Below are 17,182 nucleotides of genomic sequence, written 5' to 3' on the forward strand. Positions count from 1 at the left end.
CCTTAGTTCTAGGTTGCTTCTCTCCTTGATTAGTTTCCACCCGTTGCTTCTTGTCCTGCCTTCAGGTGCTTTGGAAAATAGCTTAATTCCCTCTTCTTTATGGCAGCCCCTGAGATATTGGAATAATGCTATCATGTCCCCCCTTGTCCTTCTCTTCGTTAAACTAGACATACCCAATTCTCGCAACCGTTCCTTATATGTTTTAGCCTCCAGTCCCCTAATCATCTTTGTTGCTCTTCTCTGTACTCTTTCTAGAGTCTCAACATCTTTTTTACATCGTGGTGACCAAAACTGGATGCAGTATTACAAGTGTGGCCTTACCAAGGCATTGAAGAGTGGTATTAATACTTCACGTGATCTTGATTCTATCCCTATGTTAATGCAGCCTAGCACTGTGTTGGCCTTTTTGGCAGCTGCAGCACACTGCTGGCTCATATTTAAGTGATTGTCTACTAGGACTCCGAGGTCCCTCTCACAGTTACTACTATTGAGCATGGTGCCACCTATGCTGTACTTGTGCATTTGGTTTTTCTTGCCTAAATGTAGAACCTTGCTTTTTTCACCATTGAATTTCATTTTTTTAGTTAGTGCCCAGTGTTCAAGTCTGTCCAGATCCTTCTGTATCTGAAGCCTGTATTCTGGAGTGTTGGCTATTCCTGCCAGCTTGGTGTCATCTGCAAATTTGATGAGTTCCCCATCTATCCCTTCATCCAAATCGTTGATGAAGATGTTGAAGAGTACTGGGCCCAGCACAGAGCCCTGGGGCACCCCACTACACACTTCCCTCCATATAGATGCAGTTCCATTGAGGACCACTCGCTGAGTACGGCCGGTCAGCCAGCTACGGATCCATCTGGTGGTGGTTCTGTCTACCCCACAGTTTTCTATCTTGTCAAGTAGTAGGTTGTGATCTACTTTATCAAATGCCTTACTGAAGTCCAAGTAAATTATATCCACAGCATTCCTCTGATCCACTAATTTGGTCACTTGGTCAAAGAATGCAATAAGATTCGTCTGGCATGATCTGTTTTTGACAAACCCATGTTGGCTTTTAGTAATGACTTTGTTTGCCTCTAGGTGTTCGTTGATTCGTTGTTTGATTATCTTTTCCAGGATCTTCCCAGGTATTGAGGTCAGGCTGATAGGTCTGTAATTTCCTGGATCCATTTTTTTTACTTTTTTGAGGATGGGAACTACATCAGCTCTTTTCCAGTCCTCTGGTAGTTCCCCTGTGTTCCAGGATCTTTGAAAAATATAGTTCAGTGGCTCCGATATCACATCTGCCAGTTCCTTGAGAACTCTGGGGTGTAATCCGTATGGTCCTGGCGATTTGAACTCATCTAGGCTGGACAGGTGCTCACTAACGATTTTCTTGCCTATCTTAACTTGTGTTTCTGTTTTGTTTTTTGTGGCACTATTTTTGATAGGTTGGTCTGTTTTTTCCCTTTGTGTAAAGACAGATGCAAAAAAATGAGTTAAATAGTTCTGCTTTCTCCCTGTTGCTTGTCACCTTCTTGCCACTTCCACCCACTAATGGACCAATCATTTCCTTCACTTTTTTCTTGTTTTTTACATGTTGAAAGAAGCTTTTTTTGTGATTTTTGACTTTGGTCGCAAGCCTCAGTTCATTTTGAGCCTTGGCTTTCTTCACTTCATCTTTGCAGGCTCGGGCTATTTGCTGATATTCTGACTTAGTTCTGTTCCCCTCTTTCCACTTTCTGTACTTGTCCTGTTTATCTTTCAATTTGTCAGAGAGTTCTTTATGCAGCCATGCTGGTTTCTTTTGAGAGCTGTTATTTTTCCTCTTTGTTGGTATTGTGCTAGACTGTGCTTTTATTATCTCATTTTTCAAAATTTCCCAAGCTTCTTGATTTGTTTTCCCCTTGAGGATTCTCATCCATGGAATCCTTCCCAAGCCCTCTCTAAGTTTATTGAAATTAGCTCTCTTGAAGTCCAAGACTCTAGTTTGACTGTGTTCTATTGGTTGTGCTTCTATAATGTTGAATTCTAATATTGCATGATCACTTCCTCCCAGGGTTCCTATGGCTCCAACACCGTCTATCATTTCATCTCTGTTATCTTTTACGTTAGATAATACATAGGGTATATATTTGAGATAGTAATTGGGGACTGTGATGGAATGTACACCTGCAGGAGCGATGGGGGAAAATTTGGCAATACAGAGCTTTCCCGGAGAGATGTCCAGATTAAGAGATACACAATTTTAAACTGAACAGGGGGGACGGTGCAGAAATTCGAAGTAACCACACCCTAAAATTTCTTAAGATATATATAGTAGGTTAGACAATTACAGCTTTAGTTTGGTAAAATTCTGACCATTAGGTGGAAGCAAATAAAAGATGGTTTGGATTTTGCGATGTCGTCTCTGAACTTGGGCTAACAGGGAAAGAAGAAATAATTTTGAGATCATTTATAATTTGGGAGAGAAAAGAATAGCCTGCTTTGCATAAACATTCCAATTCATGTTGGAAAATTATATATATTCCTCAATATGTTAACATTTAAAAAAAATAGTAATATCTCTCCTATTCATAATCAACCTTGTGAAAAGATTATCAGAATAAATTATTATATGGATTACAAAAATATCAACTAAAATAATGTCCATTTTATATTGTTCTATTTTTTTTAAAAAAAGATTATCATGTTTATTAATTTATATGGAAACATTTTGAGAAACGGCAAGTCTCTGAACAGTAATATTAACACTATCGTTCCCCCAAATGCTTAATTTTTTTCTTGGAAGATGCTATCCAGCCATTTTGGAAAAAATCATGATTTTTTTCTCCTATTGTCCCTCTCTTCTTCCTTGTCCTATTATTTTATTTTATTTTTTTTGTTTTGTTCTATTTTCTTAAAAGTGGTACAGCCTTTAATAGTTTCTTAATAATGTGAATTAACTCTATTTTATTTCTGTGAATTTCTCTGTTTCTCTGCCATTCTGTGTTATGCTTTATAGTTTTACTTATTACAGTGATTTAATTTTGGTAAACCCAATATACTTGGTATTTTCTTATGGTTAATTTTCACAACTTCATTTTTAATAATTTGCTCTTTTTTGAAAGTAAATAGAAAGGATGCTCAACTTATATTTTAGCCTTATATTAATGGTCCTTTACATCATTAATTGTTTGTTTAATCAGAAAAAAATTACATTTGGAAATATGTCCCATAGAATGTGTAAGGTCTTACTATTAAATACATGGGTATGAGATTGCAGACTACCTATTCAGTTGGTTTGTAATTTTAAGGAATAATCACTCGTTTTTCTCCATTCTCTTTTTAGATTGCCCTCTCTTTTTTTTTTCTTTTTTCAAATAACCTTGTGGATTTGATCAGAATAATCAGGACTGCACCTGGATGACCTCAGTACTAAATTAGTTTGATATTCTGATCCATAATAATTCCATGTTTAAATATTGTGTTTCTCCCATCATTTCTTTTGATGAATACAGGGTTCTTCCTCAAGGCCACATTAATGTACAGTACATTTTTCCATGCCTTAAATTGCCTGAATAATTTGTGCTGTCCCAGTGGACGAGATCTATTTCACTGCAGGAACAACAGTAACTAATGTTCTATAGTTAGTGCTACCTGGTAATTTAAAGGTAACAATGGTGGATTTGCATGGCTACCTTCTCCTCCCAACTGCTGCCACCAACTGACAAGAAAAATCACTACATATCATTCCTCAAAATAAAGCACAGTGGGCTTAGGCATATGCTGGGAGGCTTCCTATCAAGTTAATCAAGTAACAAGTCAAGCTATTTCTGAACTGGCGTTCTTGGAGGTGAGTAACTAGTCAATATAACAAATCAATTGAGTGCAGGTACTGTGTGAGGCAAAGCAGGAAGCTTGCATAATGTATACAGAAAGCTCCTTCCTACTTGATCTTGGGACCACACTCTACCTCCAAATATGCCAATTGGGACACCGGTTTATTGGTAATTAGTATCAGGCTTTCTTTTCCAGATTGCATTGACTTTTCATTAAGATGCGTCTAGTTCTGGTGTTAAATACAGGACTAATTCTCTTACATCAAAATATTAGATATGTTTAAATAAGCAGCACCAATCAGTCTCTGCACCAAGCAGATGTCCCTGTGGAAGCCAGGCACCCAATCTTTCCAATAACTTAAACCAAGATGGCCATGAAAAACAGGTTCTAGCACAGCATTACAAGGGCCAGTAGGAACTGGACAAGTATCAGGCAATGACTGTCAGTATCAACCCTATCAATGAAGCCTTGTAAATCACTAAACCAAGTATTGAGTCAGAAGAAATCTTTACTGATTTATATTCAAAGAGCACAAAAGAGAAGAACACTACTTTAAAATAAAAAGAGCTTCACCAGTGGACAAGGGATGAAAGAAAGATGACAACATGTCCTCTTAGTGCAGTGCTTTCTGTTGCTATTAGTAGGATATGTACTACTATATGTTCATTTCTATAGATTTCATACTTGGAAGAATTCCCTAACCATGTAAATGGTGTAATTATATATATAAAGCTGAATTCTCCCTTTTCTACTGATTGAGGACAGACATATTTTATATATAGTTTACATAATAGACTATGTAAAATCAAATTAACAATATAGCCATTATGAATATTACTTGTTAATTGATTAACATATATTTAGTAAGAAATAAGTATATGCAATATACAAGCTGCCACATTTTATATCAATTGCAGTTTTTGAGAGCCTTATGTAGACCGCACCACAGTAATCATATATTGATATCATGAGAAGCTGTTTTTGGAATGAATAAGATTAGTCCTTTAGTCTCCAGCAATGACTTTTTTCAAAACTTCCACTGCCATTTTAAAATGTCATAATGTTCATTCTCCAATAATAATCCTTCAGGAATGCCACTTTGCATAATTTCTGATATCAGTGGCAAACATCTGAAACTCTTCTGGGATTGGGGAAAAATTCTTATATATATCAGCTATTAAGAGAAAAAGAATAACCTTGTGCAGAATTGGTAAAAGCGAAGAATTTTTGCAGATAAGCCATCCTGCAAACCTGTATTCAGTCTGTAGACCAAAGTTTTTTCCCTGCTTGATTTAATCTGTCTTCAGACTTTTATGCTGGGTTTACATCAAAATATTAAATATTGTTTGCCAAATAAGCCACAATAGCTTCTTTTAAACACAATGCTAAGACACAATAAGAGAGTCTACTTATTGTGCTAACAGCAAAAGAAACAAAGCACGTTATAGCTTAGAATATTTAATTAGGCATTTAAAGTGATATCACTTATTTGGAGGGAACAACAGTATTTGCTTTATTTAAAAAAAAAAATCACAATAATTCCTGATAATAAACAAGATACTATTTATTGAATGGAATGTCCTATTACAGTTTTTTTAAAATCCTATTTAAAGCACTGTTTTAAATAGGATAGTATGTCCACTGGTCCTATGTTTATACAAGTTTCAAACTAAAAGAGTTCTTTCCCAGTACTTTGTACTATATTTTCTATATTAGCATATTAATAAATTTGCATGTTTATTAAATATGTAGTTTTCTCCAAATTTTGATTTATTTAAACAGAGAATGGATGTTGAAGGAGCAGGATTATAACACTATGCACAATTTAGTGCATCCTTAAACAAGACAAATTAATTTTCATCTGGTGTGGAAATGAGAGTACAAGTACAGAGACTTACACACTAGTTAAAAACAGATTCTTTGATATTGATTTGAAATGGAATGTCTAATAGATTGCAGTAATACTATGTTTTTGTGTAGCATATATAAGAAAAATCTGTAAAAAGAGATTCTCTTTTTAATTATTATTATATAAATAAAATGTCTATCCTACTTTTAAGCTACTACAAACCATCTCAGAGTGAAGGATTTTAAATTCCCTGTATTGGAACCCAATGCAAACGTAAGTTAAAATACAGACTATAAGAATTATGGTAAGTAAGTGACTTGAAAACTTTTTTATGGATCATATGTATATTTTTTAAAAAAAACTTTTACACTATCAAGAGCAGTTGGAAAATGATGATTTGCTTTAAAGCATCAAATTGTTAGGTCAATAATCAAATACATTAATGATTTGTTATTCCATCAACATATTGCTTCTAACAATATTGCTTGTTAATAATGATAGCAGAATGTTTTGGAGTAATTAATTCTGATGAAGAATACCTGATCTGAATAGCAATTAAGTTGGATAGGTAATTAGAAATGGGATATCCAAGGTGGATAATTTTTAGTTTATTCAAAGTTTAGCTTTTCTCTTAAGACTGATCAATTAACACTTTATTCAATAACATTGATTTCCACATAGTGATGAATTGTGAAGTGTGAAAAAGAAGTATCATCCAATACTCAGGAATATATGTGAAATGCTCTATGGAATATATGAGGAACTCTGATTAGTTGAAACTTCCAGAAGTATATCCACTTGCCCATTTCCATAAAAATCCTTTCAGAATTTGCAACATATTTAAGACACACAACTAGAGTGAAATGTACATTAAACTGTTATCAGAGTACCAGGTCTGAACTACAAAATCTGAAAAACTATCTAGTGCTCATCTGAAGTTTTGAAGCCCAGTTATACTGTAGATTGCTTAATGTACATCCATTTTATGTGACGAAGCATGAACTTAAGACACATTTCCCACAGATAGGCCTTGTGGGAAGTCCTATTTTCCCACAAATAGGCCTTCCCTGATTTTAAATTATTGAACAAGCCACAAGTATAGTTTAACAATAACAATACCATGTATTTGTTGGTCTTTTGATTGGCATTATTAAAAGGATAAGAGTAACTAAATAGTCCATAGGTAATGGACTATTGAATTTTTGTTGCATATGATAGCATTTTAATATTTAAAGCAAATCAGAATTTTAAAAAATCTATTGTTTAAAAGTCCATAAACAAGATTTTATTCTTTTTTATAACATCAAAACAGATGTATAGATAATTTTTAAGGCTGCTCAAACTAAAGTAAATATTAGAATGACATATCCTATTTTTCTTGAATTTGAAAATTTAGAGAACTTCTAGCCTACAGATGCTGCCATATTACAAATTCAAGTTTCCCTCACCATTGTCTGGATTTATGACAGTTTCTGGTTTAGCAATATCTGAAGGATTCTCTGTTGTGTTTTAATTTAACACAGTAACCTTAAATGCATGGTGAGAATGCCAAAATAATTATTTGTTGTAGATATACATGCATAAAAGTTTCACAATAAATCATGCAATTATGTGGAATATTTAAAGATCATATGTCTAGACATTAATTTTCTACTCTAAAGTGTGATATGCTATATAACTAACTAGGGAGATCTATGGGATGTCTCTTTCACTATGCTATATGGACTGATAAAATGCAGATTATTTCTCTTTTGAACAAGATAATTTAGACAATAGTTATTTCATTTTGGTATCTGGTTCTCTTTGAATAAATTGCATATAGATTACAATTTCATAAGGATATATTTTCTTCAATATATAGAAACTAAAATACTGTCACTGGAATAAATTGGATAAAAATTGTTTAAATATAATGTATTTAATACAATGTAAAAGCTATATTTTCACATGCCAACATTTAACAAAACTTGCAATATGTACATCTCTTAAATATATAAAGCAAGGAACAAATACGTTATTTTTGCAAAAAAACATATTAAGATATATATTTTAAAAACCCTGCAAACTATGTTAGATGTTTATCTGTACATAAGAGACAGGTGTAGTACAAACAGAAAAAAAAGCAAGAAGCCAAATGAGAAATTTTTAACTCCCAGCATCCATCTGTTAAATTTGAATTCATGCATAACTGATTATTCCATGATTGGTAAGTTTCCTTTTTTCTGCAATAGCTTAACACATGTGTTTTAACATTACAAGTTAAACCACCAAAAAGAAGCATATATTAAGAAAAGAATAACATCACCTCATTTAAAGAAATGACCTAGGTTTTAAGAAATCTCAAAATATTTGGAGATTAAATATTGATAAGCTATGATATTATAATAAGGTTAAAGAAGCTCAGTATATGAAAAAAGATAAAAATGGAATAACTGAAGGAGACAGAGAGATCAGAAGGAAAAACATAAGAGAAAATGTGTCAACAATAAACAAGAGGAAATGAGAAAGAAGGAAAGATGAAGGTGGAAACTAATCTCTGTGTGTCATTATGACTGCCAGAATACTGGCAAAGAAACAGCATCCTTTTATTTCAATTTTAATCATTTCTGAATTTTAATACCCTATGCCTTTTGTAATTCTCCTGGCAATCCACATAAACAACCAACTCAGCCAAACATCAGTGTAAATTAAATGGCACATAAACCCCACCACCAATGTAGTTCTCCCGATCAGGTAACCAAAAGCAGAAAATGTAAGTTTTCTTAAAGTCTCTATGAATGTCTAGTCAATTAACTGATATAATTTTTCTTACATTATTTAATTTTAAAAGGAAATCAAGTAGTTAACATACATGACTGTTTACAAAAATGAATAAATAAAGCAAGTCAGTAATAATAAAATAATCAGTGACCATCAGGGTCTGAAAAAATGAGTTTGCTTTCACTGGCACTAAGGAGCATCACATGATTATTTAATTACAGCTCTAATTTTTGTCTCATGGATGGCAACATATCAACAATTAATAGGGCAAATAGAGGAGACAGCAATTTTAAAGAAACAGTCTATATGCAAAACACAGGCTCAAAATACAACAGAATGATTTCTGAAACACGTATTCTACATGCCTTGAATAGTTTGCTATTTTGATGCACCTATTACACCTATAAGTAAGCCCATTCTGTTCGGTTAATTTTTCCTAAAAGATTTCTAGACTAGAAGATAATATTTTGGAACTGATAGAGAATTTAGAGTGTATTTTGAAGCACACTAGAAAGATCAAACCTAAAATAGCGAGCTCCCTTCAGTGAATGAACAGCTTATATATAATCAGTAATGAAATTACAAATTCAATGAAATGAAACCATGCGGTTACAAGAAATCATACTGTAAACTCTGCCTAGATTCTAGGAAGACCCCACACACTTCAGAACACAGGCCACGCATCTCACCTGATTAGCAGCTGAGCCATTTTTCAAACTTTACAAAGGCAATGTTTTTTTTTAAAATTGCCTTACTTAATAGTCACACTGTGAAATTGAACATAGAGATGATAATCTGGCAAGGAAATGCATGCAATTCTCTCACAAAGCTGACAACATTTCTAATTATTTCCATGCCTGTCCCGGAACCACATCAAGGCTCCAGATTCAAAATATTATATATATATATATATGTATGTATGTATGTATGTATGTATATGTATACGTATATGTATATGTATATATATACACAATATCCAAATTAAGATAAATTACTATTATTTTGTCTTATCAGGATTGTGTTGCTATATCCAATCCTGGGGATAGGGATAAAATAATTTGTTGTAAAGACAAATTTAAGCAAGACTTAAGTCATTAAAGAAAAGAACTTAAAAAGAGATTCTTTTTAAATGCCTGCAACTTTTTAAGCTTGCATATCACAGAAAGAAAGTTATTTCAGGATACTGCAGAGATTCTGTAGTTCTAATAAGCAAAACATCCTGGCATTTGAAAATGTCGAGACTAATATATAAAAAAGTGTTTAAGTTTAAATATACAATATTTGTTTAATATATTTGTATGCCACTTCCCATTATTATAGATTGTGAATCTTTTTCTAATATAATTAACATACAATATTATAAAATCAATATAAAATAATATCACTTTTAACAGGTGAGAGAAGAATTCCTAAACAACATGTAATTAATGCAACCATCATAATCAGAAGGCCTGGTCAAAGAAATAAGTGCTCAAAAATAGATATCTCACAAGTTAATTCCTTTTTAATATAAAGCTATGTAAGTACGTATTATTCTGTATTAGGGATTCCAAAGAAAAAATAGCTTAATGAATCAAACTAATACTGTTGCACCTAATTTACTTCAAGGATTCTAAATAACAGAAAGTAAATAAATAGTTCTTGCTTTATAAAGTTCACAGGAAAATTTTGTTTCTAGATAGATTTAAATATTATAGTAAATGTATAAATCAGAATGACTCCTCTGTTCACGATACATGCAATCTCAAAAATATGTTTTCTATAAAGATCCAGTAGATTTATGAAAAAAGGTACACTGCATATAAGAACATTTACAAATAATAAGCTTCAAAATGTGTGGCTAAATCTTTATCTTATTCGCTTATAAGTACAGTCATCACTGTCTAATTTCAGTAACCAATATATACTATATTACTTTTCCACAAAGTTCACATGAGTATTTATCTATTTTAAGCGATGGTTTGGGAACTACATTCTGCAGTACAGTAAGTAATGAGGAAAAGGTCCTAGAATAATAGATGAAAAAATTACAATATTGCTACTTTTTAAGATTTATTCTTCAAAAGTATAATACTGTGCAAAACATTTGCCCCGTTTATCCTTTTACAAGACTGAAAAGATGGAGAGTCCTAAAGTAACACTACAACTGTTTTATTGATGTTGATGTTTCAAATGCTCATAGACATATCTACTGTATTAAATGTCAGGTTACGGGTACACAAATGTTTAATGAAATATACAAGATTACAGACTATAAAAAGAACCTTTTTGCACATGAAAGTTCCTGTGAAAATCATATATATCCTAGATACTTCTCAATTATAAATGGCTCTCTGTGTTCTCAAAAAGGGCAAAAAAATGCAAAAAGAAGGTGTTTCATAGGCAAAGTGACATATAGACATACTTTAATCTTATTTAACTAGAAAATATTCTATAGGCCTAGGTCTTCAGCCTTATAATAAAACAGTGGAACTCACCTCAAAAATACATTTCCTTCAATTGTGCATCCTATTCCTGGAAAAGTATTGCAAAACTATTATCTTCAAAATGGTTGCATGACCATTTCCAGAAAACAATAGTTCACAGTTATATGGTATCAAAACCATTGAAGCCATATGGTTTATTATCATAGAATTAAATGCACACTGACAAAAAATAAGCACTAAGTCAATTGGTAGTAATGCACACTATGCTATATGATTATTACAGTTTTTAAACTTCATTACATTAGTTAAAATACTTTATGGAATATTAATTGTAATCTTATTTTTACAAGTGAATATTATATGTTAGAGATGTACAATGGTACAGATATCAATGTCTTATGGTATTGTGAAAACTTTCCAAAATGTTACCACCTCCACTTCAGCATATCAGTACATGCTACCCTTAATGCTCCACTAATTCCCATTTTGGATAGGCTTCCATTCCCAGTGTGAAGCCACAAGCCATTGCACCAGTCAAGAGGTATCATTCAAAAACTATGTAGAATACTGGTCATATTTAAAAGGCTTATAATAAAGGATAAAATCAAGCCACTGAATTCTAAAAAAAAAAACAGATTGTTTTTTACATTTAAATGCTAGAGAATGTTTACGCATTGAGGCACAAACGTCTTTCAATCATAAGCATGTTTATTAGTTTCTGTTTTATAATTTGAAATGCTAAAACCTGTTCTGTTAATATTTATATTGATTTCTGGCAAGAATATTTATTCATATATAATTTCACTAAGAACATTGCCTTTCCATAACCTATCTATTGAGAAATATTATTCTCAGTTGCAAAAAAAATCTTTTGATGCTAGTTTTTATTTCTATTATTTGTTGCAACAATTTGTAGTTAATTTTTGTTGTTGATGATCATCTTGCAATAGAGAAAGCAAAAAAATTAAGCATTAACTTGTTTTAGAAGTTGCATTTAATCTACTTGAAAATAAAATATTTATTTATTAAGAATTATCATAAGAAGTGAAGTGAAGTAGACATCTTAGTATGTAATTATTCAACACACGAACAAGAACTGAATAACGTGTGAAACTCAGTTTAGTTTATAAAAATATTAAGAGCTGTTGCATGTTATGGACAAAATGGAAAATCTGTGGAATTTTTGCTATATAGCTTAAGCTTTATAGGTTAAACCTTAGTATGCCAGATAAAAAATGAATCCTTGATACAGAATTCTTAAAGTCAGGTTATATATTCATTAGAGAAACCTGAAGCTTGGAATAATATATGAGGATGAGGATGCAGTGAATGTCCTGTGGATAGAATTCTAGTTGAGATTTTTTATTGTGCCCAGTATACTATTGTGAATTATTAACACATATAGACTGCTTTGTGAACAACATTATCAATGCACTGAAAATATAAAGTTTTGATAAGGTGATAACATTAGATTTTATATGCAAATCTGCCGTTGTGAACATATTCAACATAACATGCCCTGGAACTGAAGTTTCCAAATAAGCTACTTCCAAATACTAAGACAGATATAAACTGGTACACAGGCAAGTAGGTATGGTTGGATATTTTGGCTATTTGGATTTTAGCATTGCATTTCAGAAACTGAAGGTAATTATCAGTCATTGTAACTTTTTTTTAAAAAATCAGTAATTTACACACTGAAATGAAAATAGATGACAATAAGATGCCTGTTATTGAACATTAGTAATCTCATTAAAAAGCTAAATGTTTTAAGATGATATGTTAATATGCATGAACACTCATCACAGTATGTTTTAAAAAATTCTTAATCTTAATGTCAAGAAATTAATACTAAATGATATTTCGAATTGTAAAGTAAATCTAAATTTGTTTTGCAATTCCAAAGATGAACTATATTCAACAAACTCGGCAAGAGAAATCAATCTTATCCTGTAGGACTGTTTCATTATATGTGCTACAAATAGGAATAGATTTAATCATATTTTACACCAAACAGACTCAGATTTCAAAATAAATTTAACTTAATGTAGAAATCTAGCTTTGTAAATAGCTTTTGTAAACTGCAGTAACTTTATTTTAAGTGGCAAATTTGTTTAAAATGCATTGAACTTCATGATGACAGATTTGCTGAACATTTTTCCTCACTTACACATATGTGCTTTCAGTTATTAATAATATGCTTCTGCCCCTATCTTCAGCAGCTCAAACAGATACTGTGCAACTTGCTAGTCATGTTATTTTTCTGAAGATTCACTACTTAGATATTAGTTCTTTAAAATATATTCCCATGGAATCTTTCTTTAAGTTACTCCTGGTACAAATAGTAAAACTTTTTTTTGTATGCTAACAAGGAAGACTTAGTTGCCATGGTTAATACTGCCAGGTAGATATTAAAAAGGAGACAGAGCCATTATTTAGTGGAGACAGGGATATAAATACATGCACTCACTTATAAACTGGTATTTACTTCAGGAAAGTAATATTTTTCCTTTGATTGATGCTCTGTCAGTTTAATGTAAGATAAATAAAGACTAGAAGCATAATGACTTTAAATCAGAAGTGTTCATTCCTAAAACATAACAAGATGACCAAGATCCTGGTTATCTTTATAGTAAAAATCAAATTTATTTTTGACAGAAGATATTTTCTTGTATTCTAGAAATCAAGCCATTTTATGGAAATGTTACACATCAAAACACATACAAGTACACAAAAATAATAAAATCATATAATTTACAGATGAGAATTCTCTTTAGAAACCAAGTATCATAATGTAATTAAGCAAAACACTGCTGTTGGTTCTAAACTAATACCTGGTTAATCATGAATGTCAATAGCAGCAACAAATAAGATTCTTTTTACAAAGGTACCCTTATTTCTATTACTTCACCAATCAAAAATAGATAAAATATATAACTAAACATTAGAGAGGGAAAAACAACTCCAGAGTACCTGGGCTGTGAAGGAGGTTAAACATTTGATGGTGACTTAAATATGTAAGTATCTGATGACCCTCATACTGTACAGAACGTATGATTTAGCAGTTAGGATTTTTAATAGAAAGTAAAAAACTATAACACAGAGAAAACTCAACTATTATTAAATATCAGTAAAACATTTTTGTAAAATATATAAAGTAAAATATATTGTAAAATATATAAAGTAAATATATAAATATATAAAAGTCAGGACAGACTGGACTCTAGGGACGTGAATGCATTTTGTACATGATATATATTCATACCAGAACAATTATCTTTATTATTGCTATTAACACAGATAAAGTTAAATTATTTTACAAAGGCATAGATTAATTACATAAATAAGTTAGGCCAAATTTTCTTGAATACTGTATTAAATATAATTATGAAAATTTAGTTTTCAGGGTTTTTTTAAGGTTTGCAAAAGTCATTTTTGGAATACTGGATGTAAGTCCTTGTACTTACTTGATTTGGAGCCACATGGTTATCATGAGGCATTTAATAAGGAATGGCATTCTTTAGGTTATATATAGTTTTTGCTTACTTATCTAACATATAAGTCTTAACACAAATTGAATGCCAAAATATTTTTTATATTTCAAATTCCAGGTCTGAACTGAAATAAAATGGCATATGTTCTCTATTAAGTTAATATACCCTAGGGAATAGGTAGAATTCTGAAATTCTTCTAAATTATGCAGTTGTAAGAAGATTCTCATAAGATATTATGGTGCAGTTTATAAAATATATGGTTAAATGCATGAAAATAGAAACTCTCTTTTGGGCCCAGTCCATTTACAATTTTTATCACTAAGAAACAAGTATTAATACATATAACTATGTTACATATTTTAATTTCTAAGAAAGAAAAGAATAAACATTACAGAAACATTCATATTCTTTCTATTTTAGTTTTTTATTAGGATGTATAAAGCAAATATTTTTTGAGATCTTTTCCATTTTTAAGCCATTAAGTTTTGTAAACTATATTACTTCATAATGTGCAAAGCGCTTTATAGATTTGCAATGTTTTCTAATTCCAAAGTATTTTTCTTGTATGTTTACTTTCTCTCTTTCTCTTTATCTGTCACGATGTCTTCCAATTCATGTGAATGTTGGAAGACATTTACAAAGCAAAATTTATGCTATGCCTAAACTTAGTGAGGCATACTGTGCTTCTGGGTTATGTTAACATTGATTCCTGTCCTTTTTATTTAAGGAATTGCTGCAATTAAGTCTTCCATATCTGGTGACTGCTGTAAACACTCCTGAAGAATAGTGAAATCAATTCCTTTTGCCAACTAAAATTGAAATTTTACACATAGTACAATCTTTCTTAACAATGTGAGAAAAATAGAGTAAATACATTAAATTTGTTTTATAACAGATGCTGAGGTTGTTAAGATTTAAAACATCGATTAATGATATTCTTTTCTGCACATTTCTCAAAAATGTAAGCCTCTTTGCTAATTTCTGCCAGCATTCTGGAGCAGGAGTATATGAATGAACTAAACCTAAATAATATTATGGAAATATAAAAGAGTGGCTGCTAAATTAGATCCTTCGAAAAGGCATAGCAATAGAGATCCCAGTTCTTCACTCTTATTTTCATTCTTTGTCTTTAAAATAAAGCAAGGTTGAATAAAAAAGTTATCTTAAAATAATCTGTCAATACAGTTAAAGCTACTAATCGCAGCTTTCAATAAAGCAAAGGGCTTCTTCACTAAAATAGACGTTTTAACTCAGGCACATTAGCTGTCATTTCCAAAGCTTTTCAGAGATGAATATCAAAAGTTGCCAAAGCTTTTCAGAGGGACAAAAATGTAGGAAGCTTTGACAAGCACGCCAAACTTTGGCACAGACTCTAGATAACACAACCAATACAATTTAATATATGTCAGCAACAGTTATACTTCCATGTGGTCAAACGCCGTCGAAAAAAAAAGGGCCCACATACCGAGTAACTTTGCAGAAACATTTCCACAGAGGCAAGCGGTCCAGCTGCCCCTTCAGTGATCTCCCAGCACCAGCTTCGCTACAGGTTAGCATCAAAAGAAAATTGAATTTCCTTTTTAGCTCCTGGGAGACCACCGGGCTCCCCCTCCCGCAAAAAAGAGGCAGGACTGTGAGAGCGAAAGGAGGACCTCGCGCGGAGAGAGGAAGATACACCTGTATGAGGAGCCGCCTTCTGGAGGTCAGTGGCAGGCCAAATGCCCTCCTTCTCAGTTCCCTAGCCGCAAAGCCCCGGCCCTTTTCTGCCAACAGACACCTCAAGTTGACTTCTTCCCGGTACTGCAAGATAGATCTTTTCCCCCAGTCATACAAACCGCCGAGATATAAATCTTTTAAAACTCCCTCACTTTCACGACGCGGTGGCAGAACGAAGTGCGTCGCCGCGTTGGCGCGTCCCCCTTGCCTTCACTGACCCGCTCCTCCTCGCAACGTTTTTCCTCCCACCCGCAAGCATCCCGCAGGCACCTCTCTCTCCCTCACCGGCGTTTTTTTCCTTCGTCCCCCATCCCTGAGGGCACCGGGCTTGAAACTTATGAACTGAGCCAAACTTCTGAGTTACGGTGAACGACAAAGCCAAGCAAACTTGCCAAGGACCTCGCCTGCAAACTTCTTGGCTTGGGAGGCGGCGGCTAGACGAGGGAGCGCGAAGCAGGTGTTTGCGCGTCTGCAAGCAGCTTTCCTCCAGATCAAGCTGCCGTAGTAAAATTTCCCTTTACTGGAAATGAATAAAGAGGAGGCTAAGAGGATTCCTCTAAAAGCCGATTCCGATAACTCAGAACAAATATTAGAGGATTCCACATATCCCCCCCCCCAATTGGATTTCCACGCTTTGTCAGTTGCCAAGCAAAATGGACCGTCCGCAACAATAAGTCCCTAAAAACCTTAAAAGTAGGTATTAAACGGGAGTGACTGGTCAGTGCAGCATACCTAAAACGAGGCGGGGGGGAAAGGTAGAAAAAGACCAACTTACTCATGAGAGGGCGGGCGAGGCTGGGCGACACCTTCAGCTTCCCAGGCGCCGGCGAAGTTAATTGCACTGAACTTCAAGTTGCCTTTTCACCCATCAGGAGTGGGCGTTTAAAGGAAGGAAGGAAGGAGGAGAAGGAGGGGGCTCACACACAGCCACCCTCCCTCCCTCCCTCCTCCCCCACTTCTGAACTGGCAGGCGGTGACTGAGGAAAGGAAGAAGACGACGACGAGAAGGCGGCGCCCGCCTGCCTTTTCCACCCTCTTGCCACACACCAGGGCCAACGAACTGCCCAAAAAGCGCGGCTTCCGTCTTCTTTCTGCAATTCGCAGTCCTGTCTTGGCGATCGTTTGTTGGGTGCGTTCCT

At 33.4% G+C, this 17,182-nt stretch overlaps 1 protein-coding gene across 2 annotated transcripts in view; it reads right to left on the bottom strand.

Moving 5' to 3' along the window:
- The window catches only part of SATB1 (SATB homeobox 1), a 113,234-nt gene extending 96,275 nt beyond the window's left edge, over positions 1-16,959 (bottom strand). The window contains exon 1 of one of the 2 annotated variants that reach the window (XM_039348851.1): positions 16,819-16,959. The gene's annotated coding sequence lies outside the window, so the exon portion shown is untranslated. Of the gene's footprint in view, positions 1-15,792; positions 16,237-16,818 lie in introns of those variants that run through there. The other variant, XM_039348852.1, reaches the window with a different exon arrangement.
- Between the last annotated feature and the right edge of the window lie 223 nt (positions 16,960-17,182).

Source organism: Crotalus tigris, unplaced genomic scaffold (assembly GCF_016545835.1).
Source record: "Crotalus tigris isolate CLP2741 ecotype Arizona unplaced genomic scaffold, ASM1654583v1 scf7180000018184.2832721, whole genome shotgun sequence".
In the NCBI taxonomy this organism is placed as follows: Eukaryota; Metazoa; Chordata; class Lepidosauria; order Squamata; family Viperidae; genus Crotalus; species Crotalus tigris.